General features: G+C 37.8%; 1 pseudogene across 1 annotated transcript; it reads right to left on the bottom strand.

The window, feature by feature from the left end:
* Window positions 1-800: 800 nt before the first annotated feature.
* Window positions 801-1,770, bottom strand: LOC113934406 (annotated as a pseudogene). Its single transcript, XR_004819528.1, has one exon. The product of XR_004819528.1 is annotated as a tRNA-uridine aminocarboxypropyltransferase 1-like (transcript).
* Window positions 1,771-13,794: the final 12,024 nt, after the last annotated feature.

Consider the following 13,794-nt stretch of genomic DNA (forward strand, 5'->3'; position numbering starts at 1 on the left):
TGATCCTGAAGTCCCAGGATTGAGTCCTGCCTTGGGCTCCCTGTTCAGTGGGGAGTTGGCTTCTCCCTCTGACCCTACCCCTTTCATGCACTCTCTTTCTCACTCTCTCTCTCAAATAAATAAATAAAATCTTAAAAACGATAATGTTTTGGAAGACTGTTAATAGCATAGACAAAGGTTCATGATACAAGAAAAAATGAAGCTAATTTCTTTTTTTTTAAAGATTTATTTATTTATTTTTTAACAGAGAGAGAGACAGCGAGAGAGGGAACACAAGCAGGGAGAGTGGGAGAAGGAGAAGCAGGCTTCCCGCCGAGCAGGGAGCCCCATGTGGGACTCGATCCCAGGACCCTGGGATCATGACCTGAGCCGAAGGCAGACGCTTAACGACTGAGCCACCCAGGTGCCCTGAAGCTAATTTCTAACAGTATACCTAGTCTGATCCAATGTTATTTTAGAAAAAGAAAAAAAAATGCACATATTAAGAAGGTATGGAAAGGTATGTACCAAAACTTTAAAAGTATTTTTTCTCTAGTTGACAGTATTGAAAAGTAATTTAGTTTTCCTGTTAAGGTTTTTCTGTATATTCCAAAATGAATCAAGTTGGCAAATTGCTTTCTGAAAGGGTTCTAGTATTATTGCAATACCATCAACCATTTATAAGACCAGTAGCTTTATTGTATTCTTTTTTATTTTTTATTTTATTTTTTACTTTTTGCTTTATTGTATTCCTTTTTTTCCACAATTATAAGTTTATTGATTTTTAGCAAAATAAAATGACATAAGTAGCTTCTTAAAAACTAATGGATACGTTTTCTTGTTTCCTTGTCTCCAGAGCATTTGGCATTCTTTATCAACTGGTACATAAAAGAGTAGAAAAATAAGAGATTGTCATATTGTCCTTAGTATTTTTCTTTTAATATATCAGTATGGTAGCCTACCAGAAAATAGTAAATGGCTTCAATTGTGGAAAGGAAGTTATCTGGCTTTCCTTTTTGATGGCGCCCAAAGCAAGTTTTTCTTGTTTTCAACTCAACTTGTAACAATCCTTGAAGTCTCTCATCAGTGAATATTTTGTTTTGTTGGTTCCAGGTGCTATCTATAAATATAATTTTTTTCAGTGTTGTGTCTTGGCAGTTGCTGTCATTCAAATCCTGTTCTTCAGTTTTCTTGCATTAAATAAATGGCTTGTCAGGGTCATCATTTTTGCCTTTAACATTAGTTTGAATCCTTTTTTGCAGATGAAAAGAAATATCTTTTACTGAGACAGACTTAGGTCCAGGAAAAACAAGTGCAACTTCATGGTCCTTTTCTTCATATTCTGGAATACAAGGATACTTGTAAATATTTACAAATTCAGGTGCTAATAGTTTTGCATGTATAGCAGTACTTTTGCCATCTGTTTCATTTGGATGTTTAATGATATCAATCTTCAGTGGAAGCTTCACAAGTGGCATCTGTTGAATAGGTACATTTTCAACTGGGACATAACATGTATAGCAATAGAACATTCTTGAGCCACCACATCTGAGACATTTTGATCTTCCACTTCGCTGAGCTTTTTGAAGAACTTCTTGAGATGCTAAGCATAAGTTTTGAAGAGGATCTTCTGCAGCTATGGAAGTAGTTTGTGAGTGTTGTATTTCTACAGATTTTGAATTATTTTCTTCCTTTTCTTTGAGAAATACAGGTGGGTTGAGAGACATTTTTCATTCAAACCAAAGTTTAACATCTATTTCTAAAATGTAAATCATAGGTGCACTGCACTGCCCTCGGGTCCTCACACAGCTCCATGCATCTTCCGCTCCGCCCCTTGCTTTATTGTATTCTTAACATTACTTCATCAAGTGCTATTATTTTTTAAATTCTTGATATTAGGCTTGCTTCTCTTTATTTATATTTGGACATCTTTGTGAAATTTTGACAGGAATTAAAGGCATTTCCTTTTAGCTATATTTTATTGGAAGACAAGAAACTGTCATCATAAGGTACATTAATCATTCAAAAAATTTTTTTAAAGATTTTATTGATTTATTTGAGAGAGAGAGAGAGAGAGCACAAGCAGAGGGGAGGGGCAGAGGGAAAAGCAGACTCCCCGCTGAGTAGGGAGCCTGACTTTGGGCTCAGTTCCAGGACCCTGAGATCATGACCTGAGCAAAAGGCAGACTCTTAACTGACTGAGCCATCCAGGTACCCCCAATCATTCAAAATTTATTTTTGCTAATTTAATTGACAAAAAATGCACCTTATTTGGAGTATTGCTTCTTTGTGCTCAAATAATTTTTCATAACTTCCTTTTCTTGTTGTGTATTGACTGTTTTGTGAATTTATGTCTGTTTGTGTCCTTTGGATGATAGATTTCAGGATGGTAAGGTGATAACAGAGATTATTCTAAGCGGAGATAATGACACAAGCCGACATACGATTATACAATTGTGGACTGGGTTTGTGAGAGGGCAAATCCTGTTTGACAGGATCATAGTGTGTATGTAGGAGAACAGGGCAGGAAAAAGTAATGCCTTAGAGATGTTGATCATTGCCTGTCCTGCTAAAAAGGATTCCTTTTAAAGGAATCTCTTCTGCCCATAGGCCTGCTTCTAAAGGGTCCATTCTCTGAACCTGTTATGCTGCCCATCCCCCACATGATTGGATCACAGCTGAGTGGAAGAGGATGGGCATCTGATCCAAAGACAGACACTCCATCGGTTGTTCTGTAGCATAGCTGTGGTCCAGCATGAAAAGATGGAGTAGGCCATTTGGCCTCTTCAGAATTTGGAACCGGGAAATCAAAGACTGAATCAATTAGCAGTGTGGGCAGAAACTGCAAGGAAGTGTTGAGAGTGGACAAGGTGGAGAAGGGCTTGGGAGTGGTCATGTTGTGCTGTGTGCTGGCTGAAACCATGAGGAATGGAAACTGAATAATGAGGGAGCAGAGTGACAGAGAGAAGAGAAACTGAAAGGAGAAGAAGGGACATGGGTAGAGCAAGAGAGTGGCTCAGTTTTAGAGCTTTCTCATTCTGACAGCTATCAGTTGATCAGTGAATATCCTTTTTTAAACGTTTTCTTCTCTTAAAGTAACTTGCGTAGATCTCTAGTGCTTCCAAACATACAGGTATCTTGGGACCATATTAGGAAGGACTTTTGATGCTAGGGCAAGATGTTTGGAGTTTGCTGGGCAAAGGATAAATTTTAACCATTTTTGAGATGCAAACTAGTATCATTAGAAGTGTGTTAAATAAAGATTAATCTAGAAGTGGTATGCAGGAGAGATGGAGAAACTGATTTGGGAATCTATTACAATAAGATAGGTAGGAGGTAATTAAGGCCTTGAAGGTATGACAGAAAGAAGGTAAATGAGTAAACAGATGTAAAAATATAACAAAGGAGGAATCAATAACACGTGATAATTTATTGGATAGAGGAGACAAGGAAAAAGAACATGTCAGAGTTGGAGCTGAGGTTGTAGGTTTGGAGGTTAGAAGTTAAGAGAAATAAGGAAGTTAGGAGGCTGGGGTGTTTTGAGTTATGGAGGGCCAGACAGCTGTTCAGTTTGTGTCTGTTTAGTTTTAGGTACAGGTGGGAAATACTATTTAGTTCATCTTAAAGAGCTTTTATTGAGTTATTGAGCTGCCCCTCAATGGTGAAGGTGGGAGATTGAAGTACAAAAAATAAAATAAAACATGGTTTGTGCCTTTGAGGAGCCCCTAGTGTTATGGATGAAGTTGTCTGCCAGGTAGACGTATGTATAGAACAGCTTGAGAGAGAACTTTTGGACTGGAGATCCAGATGTCAAAAGAGCCCCCACAGAACTGGATTATTAAAGGATAGAGTGAGGGGGTATAAAGAGGAGAACCAAGGGTAAAACTGTGGGGAATACCTGGTGTCATAGGTTAGGAGAAGGAAGGACAAGGGGAGGCATGGCCAGGATATGCTTAGGAAAAATGGAGTGCTATAATATCACAAAACCAAGGGAAGGGAAGGTTTCAGGGGATACAGTGTTAAATACTGCAAGAGCTTGAGAGAATGAAGCTGGATTTCACATGTAGGAACTCATCGTGATCCTAGAAGGCATGTGTGAGTAAAGGGCTAGTGAAGACAGGTAGGAAGCAAATGTAAATTCCGCTTCTAATAATTTGTCTGTTGAAGGGTTGATAAGAAAAGAAAACTTGGGGGGGGGGTAAGATCAAGAGAAGATTTGTGTTTATCTTAAGACACAGGGTCTACCTGAGTAGGCAGAAGAAGAGATGATTGGTCAGGAGAGTTCTAAAAAAAATCAAGGAAGAGAATTGAAGGAGCAAGGATGTAAGGAGAGGAGGATTTATGATCAAGTGTAAAGGCAAAGAGGATAATGTTACCAGAATGAGAGCTATTTCATGCTGGAGCCCAAGATTGGAAGGAAGAATACAACTTACAATACAGAGGAATTCAGAGGGGAAGAGAAAGGGAGTCGAAAGAAAAATACCTCAGATGGCTTCTATTTTCTCAGAAAAGTAGCAGGCTAGAAGTGAAGTCTTGTGATTGGGGATTTTGGGAACATAGAGGAAGAGAAAGTCTTGAAAGGCCACTAAAGGGAATGGAACAGGGAATTAATAAAAGGTAAATGAGAGGATTTTTCAGTGGTAATAGAGACAAATAAGGGTGAGAAGATGAGAGATGAATCAAGAAAATGAAAACTATTTCAAGTAGTAGTGCTCAAAAGAATTTCACCGAGTTCCTCCTTCCCCCACCCACACTATTTTACAGATAAAGAGTTTAATTCCAAGCAATTTACTCATGAAGCTGTTGGAGTCCCCCCCCCCCCTTCTTTCTGCATGAAAAGAGATGTTGACAGTTAACTCTAAGGTTAGTTTAGGGAATTGGTTAAATCTGAAATCTGACTAAATCTAGAAAATATAAAATTGACCCAACCAAAAGATCAGTCCCTATGTCTGTTGAATAAACCTGATAGCTGGTCAGCGAGTCTCAGGAAATGATTCAGGAATATTATAGTGTGTATGCCTCATAAGAATACTTTTTCAAACTTTTAAACAATTCTGGTTTTGCATATATTTAAATGTCTGATTCAGACAAAATGACTGCCAATTGTCTTATCTAAAAGAAACTCAGTTGTCACTGTGCTTGTTCTATAATGTAAGTCCAGTTTTCAGTGTGAAAGCTATAGTTGTGGAAGATAGTCTGGAAAATTATTACACATTCAGAAGTAATCAGTCATTTCTAGAAATGGAATGAGAACATGATTTAAAATGTTTTAAGAAATATTTAATTTATTTCCAGGTTTCGAGACTTAATCCCTTAAGTTTCTATAAATCTTTTAAAGATGAAGCTTTGCATTTCTGAGGATTCCTTTTTCAGCAGAGCTCCAAGAAAAGTTGAATTCTCTTAGAAGTAATAGTGAAATAATATTCTTATTTATCTTTGTGAACAGGATCAAATATGTACTTTATATTGAACTTCAGTAGTGACCTTTAGGGGCCAAATAAAATGACCACAGCCCTTCTGTGTCATTTTCACATTCAATTTTAGCAGCCACAGGCTGAACAGACAGAATCGCCACAGCAATAGGCAGAATATTATTATCACTTCTGGTTAGAAAATTCTCTAGATATTTTTCTTTTTTTGGTTTTTGGTTGTTGAAACAAAATAGGAAGCGATTCCAGAAAAAAGATGAAAGTTTTATTAGATATTTTGTGTTTTCAAAGCACATTGTAATTGTTGGTTATTTTTTATCCCGCTGTGACAGCAGATGGGAATGCCATCAGTGATATCCATAGGCTTCAGCGTGAGGTGAGGGTCAGTGATCATTCTGGCCTCTTGCCCAGGAGATGGAATGGAATGACTCAGTTTTCCTGGCTGAATTCCAAGGAGACCTCAGGAGAGCCCTTCACACTGAAACGTACTGAAGCCTTTGTCACTTTTCTGAATTGGTAGAATTTGTCCTCTGGTTAGATAGATGCAATGCTAGTGATACACCTGTCTCTTCTGGGGTGTGTGTGTAACATGTGTGTGTGTGTTTGTGTGTATATGTATGTGTTCACTGCTGCTGGGAGTCCACACTTTTAACTCCACAAGGGGACAGCTCGCCTCTGACACTTACTACCTCTTAGGTCTCAATTTAGGAAAGGGTGTTCTGCATTTCAGAGGTATTCCTAGCTAAAGAATCCAGCTTCCACAATGAAGTATTGACAGCTCTGTGGATGAGCCTTGGTTTGGCAGACCAGGCTCTCTGACTCAAAAGCTTGGACATTATCCCTAGATGTCCTTATTTGCAAGGTGACATTCTAAAGAGAATGCCCCCCCTTAAATTGTGTCTGAAGAGTGAATCAAGAATGCTGGGGGCTACTTTTCACTGGATGCTCAGACTCTTTTAACTTACCCCTAAATCTGTTCCAGACACCTTTTAGTTCACTTCAAATTTCTTCCACCAATATTTTCTTGGTACCTGTCTATATGCTATCCCATTTGCTACCTCTGCCAGGAATTCTGAATAATTCTACTATGTATAGATAAGAATTCTCGAATGGGAAGGCAGAAGAGCTACCTTGGCCCCAGTGTTCTGTGCCCATCACCAGGATGGTGTATTATGGAGCTGGAACCTGGTGTTTCTACTGCTGCAGAACCAAAGGCTCAAGTTCCTTTCAAGTACAACAATAACTGATGGTGGAGGATGGATCAGTTTTCCACATTTCCTGCAGGGTCTATCTTGGTTCTCTTTAATAAATAAAAGAATGGCATTTACCTTTTCTAGCAAGACAACTGTGATTTTAGTAAGCTCATCATATATAATCCATACCAAGCTCTCAGTAGAAGAGGCAATGTAGCATAAAGTAAAGAACATAGTCAATGGAACCAATAATATCTGGGTTTGACTTCTGGCTCTACTACTTTTTAACTATGTGACTTGTAGAAGTTGCTGTAAGTGTTATCTATCACAGGGCTGTTGTGAGAATTAAATGAACTAATACATGTACAGTTCTTACCATAGGGCCTGGCACATGATAGGTAATAATGGTAGCTATCATCATCATTACCAGTGATCTTCCTGAACATAGGCTGAGATCTTTATGGAATTTGACTTATGGACACGTACAACTTTGTTCTTGGAAAAGTGGCAAGCAGACACTATCCTTTCAGGCTTTTTTTTTTTTTTTTTTTTTTTTTTTTTGAGAGGGAGAGAGGGGGGCAGGGGCAGAGGGAGAGAGAGAATCTTAAACAGGCTTCATGCCCAGTGAGGAGCCCGATGCAGGGCTCTATCTCACAATGCTCAGATCATGACCTGAGCCAAAATCAATAGTCAGACGCTTAACCGACTGAGCCACCCAGGAGTACCCTTCCGGGCATCTTTTTGATAAGTCTGAATATATTGTAAGACTGGCATCTGCACTCCTTGGCCATCTTCCAATACCTGTTGAACAACATCTTAGGTGAATGCTGGGGACTGAGGAATCATGGTTTTCTAGGGTGACATGACATACTTCAATGACTTACTGTCATATAAGTCCCTGGTTTGGATAGGTTTTACAAGTCTCTTTCAGTATCTCTAGCTCAACTCTAAAAAATGTGTATTTGAGAGCCCAACGGTGAGACTCATTTTTCTCTTCATGGATTTGCCAAGTCAACGAAATATGTCAGTAAAGCGGTGGTTGGCTTTATGTCCATTCCCAATTGTTCCAACTATATAGTGTAAACAATTCTACATTGTCATTCAAGCTATTGCTACTCATCCACAGGAAGTTTTAGGGTCCGTCTTTCTTGCTGCTCTCATATGGCATTCAGCTCTATACCAGCGGTTGTTGGTGGCTCTGCTCCTTCCCTTTGACTCACTGTATCTCTCACATCATAGATGTCTTTCATGACCTGGGCAAAATGCAGGCTATTCAGAAGGGCCTTCAGGACACTCTTTAGTTATCAAAGCCACTGGTATAGCAGTACAAGAAGTACTCAGGTTACACTTGGCCTTTAAGGAGACTACGTGGGTTATGCGACCTGTCTCTTCCCATACCCACTACCCACTTGAGTTGATAGCAGAGGGTTTCCACTCAAGGTCTTTTGAGGTGTTTGCTCTGTCAAATGTTGTCATCCCCCTCCAAGTGAATCAACCACACCTTCTATTGTATATATATACACGTATAAACATACATATATATATATATGTGTATGCTTAGCTATTTATATTTTTCATGCAACAAATCGTCCCTTTATGTCATATGTCAATTTTTCATCTAGTATGCAATTTTTCTTATAATTTAGGTTTTTATTTTTATTTATTTATTTTTATTATATGTTGTAAAATTGAGAAACAGGCTTAAGTAAAAATAAGTTAGATACAATCCAGGTCTCTGTCCTAGGACCTCCTTTTTTTAAAAAAATTATTTTATTTTATTTTATTCTGCACATTCCCCTAGATCATCTCATCCAGTTGTAGGGCTTGGATTACCACCTTTCTGCTCATGGTTTCAAGTCTCTTTCTCTGGTTCAGACCTCTCTCCCACATGATGGACATAAAATTTTGACTGCCTCCCAGGCAGCTTCCCCTGGACCTACCACATGCAGCATACTTTGTCCTAAATTGAGCTCATTATTGCCTCCCTACAAGCTTTCTCCTTCCATATTCTTGATCTTGAATTGTGACACCAACATATCAGCTGGGGACTTGATAGTATTTCTAGTCTCTGCCCTCTGTTCTATTTCCAAGATTCAAATCCTATTATTTCTTCTAATGAAGTACTTTTGGAATCTCTCAATTTAGACCTTTCATCATTTACCCCATGAATTAATATAATACTTTACCTCTAATTGCTCTCCTTAAGCTGCTGGCTTAGATCTCTTCAATTTATCTCCTTAATGCTTTCAGCATGATTTTTATAAAATGTGAAAACTGAAAATATGATTTTTTTTTCTTCTCCCTCACCCACTCCCAGCTTAAAAATATTCAGGGACTCCCCATCATTTACTGAATGAAGATCTAATTTGTTGGCATGGCTTATAAAACCCTTTATGATTTGACCTCTGCCAACTTTTCTTACTGTATCTCTCTCCCTGCTCTCCTGTTTTCAGTCTTCCTCCTTAGTATTGTGAAGTAATTGGCTCCTTATGCTTGTGCAGACATCTCTTTCTGCCTATGTTCTTCCTTTACCTGCCCCTCCCCTTAGTGAACTCATGAAGTTTTTATTGACCTCTTCCCTAAAGGAAGAGTTAGGTTTCTCTATTTCTGTGCTTCCATGGATCTGTATTACTTATTTAACAAGTATTTGCTGAGGATGTGCAATACAGAGAAATAAGGTTAAAATTAAATGATTTTTGGATTCAGCACATGAGTACATTTGTTTTAGATAAATATTAACAAAATAAAAATGAAAAAAAAAAACCCTCCTTATTTTGGATATTTAGCTTAGCCATGTAGAGCGGGATAAATTACTAAGCTTTAGCCAAACGCAACCTAATTCTTGTTTGATTCAACTGTCCCTGCATTTTCCCTCAAATCATTTGTGATATAATAGTGTTGTTGAAGAATAAATGCAACTGACCTTAAAGGCAATTATTTTTGTTTTAAGCAAATAGTGAGTCTTAAGGTTGTGACTCATTTCCATGTTCCTGCTTACTTATAATTTTGTCAGAAAATAGGAGATTGAGCCTATAGGACAGGACAAAATCTAGTGTAGTATTTTGGCGTATTAGTTGGGAAGGAACAGCACACAAATAGACTGGGGTTGGTTGGATTAAGTGTGTTAAGATTTGGCCTGTACTACATCGGGCGTTTTTGTTAGATATGGGAAGTGAGCTCAGATATTTTAGGACTAGTATTACATGTCTATCTAAAAGACTGTATCTGAAAAAAAATAAAAGATTGTATCTGAAAAAAGGCACTGGAAAGAAATCTGTCTTCACATAGACTTTTTTAAAAAAATATTTACCCATTTATTTGAGAGAGAGAGAGCGTGTGAGTGGGGGGAGAGGCAGAGGGAAAGGGAGAGAGAATCTCAAACAGACTTCACACTGAGCATGGAGTCCCCCATATCAGGACCCTGAGATCACGACCTGAACCAAAACTAAAAGTCAGGTGCTGAACTGCGCCACCCAGATGCTCCCACCTAAATAGACTTTTGCTCTCATCATCCCACATTAAGTGTTTCCCTTAAACTTTCTCTTCCTTTCAGAATCTTCCTCTTCCTTTACTGAATTAAGTCCTTTTGGGTCTCTGGTTATGCTATTTGTAGTGAATCTCTATTATTTTGTTTGTCCACAGTTTTGACTCTTCTTCTGGGAACATTATTCACCCCTTTGGGCAAAATGTTCCTTATTGCCCTTTAGACAGTTGATTTGGATGTGAGCTGCCATGTTCTTTTGACAGACTTTGAACCTGGCCACAGTTGATGGCTGAAAAGTGGTCAGAACTCATCATTTGGAGTTTTGAACTAGGGACCAGAGAAAGCATGGTCTGTTCTTTGGTGGTAAAGCTGAGATGAAGTATGGTAGCTGTTGGCAGCCAATTTCCTTATCATATACTTGCAGTTGGTTTAAAAGAAAAAAATAAACTTGCAGAGAAAAACAATGAAGAGACAGGAAATCCTGGTGGGACTCAGGTTTCTGGCCCCAAAGTTGCTTATATTCAAGTCTGTTTTGAGGTCCACCTGTAGTCCTTCCCTTCTTGTAACACCCAAACCAATACATTTCCTCTTTTGCCTAATCTAATTCAAGCTGGGTTTCTGTTACCCTGCAACCTGAAGAGTTCCAGCCATTCCACTTTCATCTCTTTCTCTATATAATCTGTTTGATTCATTTTGTTAATATTCTTTTATTAATGTCCTTAAGATATTAGATGACATGCATAATACTTTGCTGAGTGTGTACTGAGTATTCAAAGTGAGAAACATCATTAGGAAATCCGATAGAATAAGTAATATGATTTAAGAATAACTAGAAGAGTAGTCTGGAAGGGCTGATCCACATCTAAGGTTGGTCAAATTTTGTTCTCTAGAAAATAGGAGACAAATACCTTGTCTAGAAAACTATGCAAAGACCTAGAAAAAAACCTAGAAAACCTAAAAAGACCTAGGAAAAAAGGTTATAAGCACTGATTTATAATGGATGGAAGTGGTATATTGTTTTACAGAAATGTATACATAGACCAGGGAGTTTAACAATTATCTAGGAGTTTGGCACTTGTATATACCTGCTGTATATACAGGTTCAACATGAAGGGGAGGAGGAGGAAGTTTTAATTTGTTTGTTTTAAAAATAATTTGGTAAAAAATTAGGCTTCGGTTTTTTTTCAAAGGGAAATTAAGGTTTTTATACTAATATGATGACCAAAAATGTGACTTGGGCAGCACGGTTCATGTATCTTGCTTTATGGGATTAAAAGAATTCATTACCTTGGATTTTACAAAAGACATAATAATAATAAAAATAAAAGCAACCTAATAAAAATGAGCAAAATATTTGAACCGATACTTCACAAAGGAAAATGTACAAATGGCCAATAAATAATAAAGACATGAAAATGTGCTCAACATCATTAGTCATCAGGGAAATGTAATTTAAAACCACAGTGAGCTAACATTTAATATCCACTAGAATGGGTAATGTTTAACAGTCTGTTATCACCAAATGTTGGAGAGGACGTGGAACCACCAGAACACCCATTTATTGTTGGCAGGTGGGTGTGTAAATGGTTTCACCACTTCGGAAAACAGTCTGAAAGTTTCTTAAATGGCTAAGCATACAACTTCTTTATGACCCAGCAATTCTACTTTCAGGTATTTACCCAAGAAAAATGAAAAAAAAATCACCACAAAAACAGTTGTACAAGAATAATGTACAGCATTAAAAAAAAACAAAACAAAACTGGAAGCAACCTAGGAGTCCATCCATTAGAGAATATTAAAAAATGAATACTACTGGGCAACAAAAATGAGAAACTACTCATATACACAATGACATGAAAAAGAAACTAAAACCCCCAAAACACCAAAAAATGCTATACTAAGTGAAAGAAGTATACAAAAGAGCAAATATTTTGTGGTTCCATTTATATGAAGTTCAAAAACAAGCAAAACTAGTTTATACCGTGGTTGCCTCTAGGGGAGTTTGGGCTGGGGTTGACAGGGAAAGAACAAAGGGAACTTCTTGGGTTAACAGTAATATTCTATAACTTGATAGGGGTTGGGATTCACAGGTACACATTTGTCAGATTCATCAACTATCACAATATTTTTGCATTTCACTCTACATAAATTTTATCTCAAAAAGAACTGTAAACAAATATTGAGCTCTAGTTAATGATGTGTATGCCAAAGTATTTTGGGGGAAGTGTTCTGATATTGCAAATTACTTTGAAATGCATTAAAAAATAAGATAGAGGGGGGTTAGGAAGATGGCGGCAGAGTAGGAGGACCCTAGTCCCACCTTGTCCCACAAATACAACTAGATGACTATCAAATCATCCTAAAAACCCCAGAAATTGACCTGAAGACTGGCAGAACAAACTCCACAACTAAAGGTAGAGAAGAGGCCACATCGAAGAAAGTAGGAAGTTTGGAGATGATTTGGGGAGAGAAACAGATCATGGCTGCTGCAGAAAGGAGCCATGGTCATGGAGAAGGGTGAGAGATAGACTAACGCATAGGGGAACACAGAGAAAATGATTCCCCATAGCAATTGCTTGGAAGGTGAGAGGTGCCAAATTTTGTGACTTCTGGCGACCAGGAGGGCTTAAAGCCTGGAGGTAAGGAATAATATAGCAGAGAAAAAGGGTACAATAAAGAAAATGAGAAACATACTTGATGGAATGAACAGCAGAATGGAAGAAGCAGAGGAACAAATTAGTGACCTAGAACACAGAGTTATGGAAAGTAATCAAACTGAACAAAAGAGAGAAAAAAAAGAGTAATTCAAAACAAGAATAGACTTAGGGAACTCAGTGACTCCATCAAATGTAGGAACATTTGTATTATAGGAGGCCCAGAAAAAGAGAGAGAAAATGGGGCAGAAAATTTATTTGACGAAATAATAGCTGAGAACCTCTGAAATCTGGAGAAGGAAACAGGAGATCTGTGCCTCCAGATCTAGGAGGCACAGAAAAGTCCCATCAGAGTTGATAAAAGCAGATCCTCACCAAGACATATTCTAATTAAATTGGCAAAATATAGTGATAAAAAAAATTTTAGAGGCACCTAGGTGGCTCAGTTGGTTAGGCACCCAACTCGATCTCAGCTCAGGTCTTGATCTCAGGGTGTAGAGCCTACTTAAAAAAAAGAAAAGAAAAGAAAATTTTAAAACAGCAAGACAAAAGAAGATAGTAACTTACAAGGGAAAACAAAAAAGGCTAGCAGGAGATTTTTCAGCAGAAACTTTCCAAGCAAGAAGAGAGGGGAATGATACATTCAAAGGGCTGAATGGGAAAAATCTGCAGCCAAGAATACTCTATCCAGCAAGACTATCATTCAGAATAGAAGGAGAGTTAAAGAGTTTCCCAGACAAACAAAAACTACAGGAGTTCATGATCACTAAACCAGCCCCGCAAAAAATATTAAAGGGGATTCTTTGAGTGGAAAGGAAAGACAAAAAATGACAGTATGAAGATAGGAAACACAATGGCAATAAAAATGAACATTTCTGTAAAATATCAGTCGAGGAACCCCCAAAATAAAAGGATGTAAAATGTAACAAAATATACCTAAATGTGGGGAGAAGTAAAGAATAGGTTCAAACTTAAATGACCATCAACTTAATGTAGACTATTATATGTAAAAGAGCTTATATACAAACCTAATGGTAACCATATATCAAAATCCA

This window comes from Zalophus californianus, chromosome 13, assembly GCF_009762305.2.
Source record: "Zalophus californianus isolate mZalCal1 chromosome 13, mZalCal1.pri.v2, whole genome shotgun sequence".
Taxonomy (NCBI): Eukaryota; Metazoa; Chordata; class Mammalia; order Carnivora; family Otariidae; genus Zalophus; species Zalophus californianus.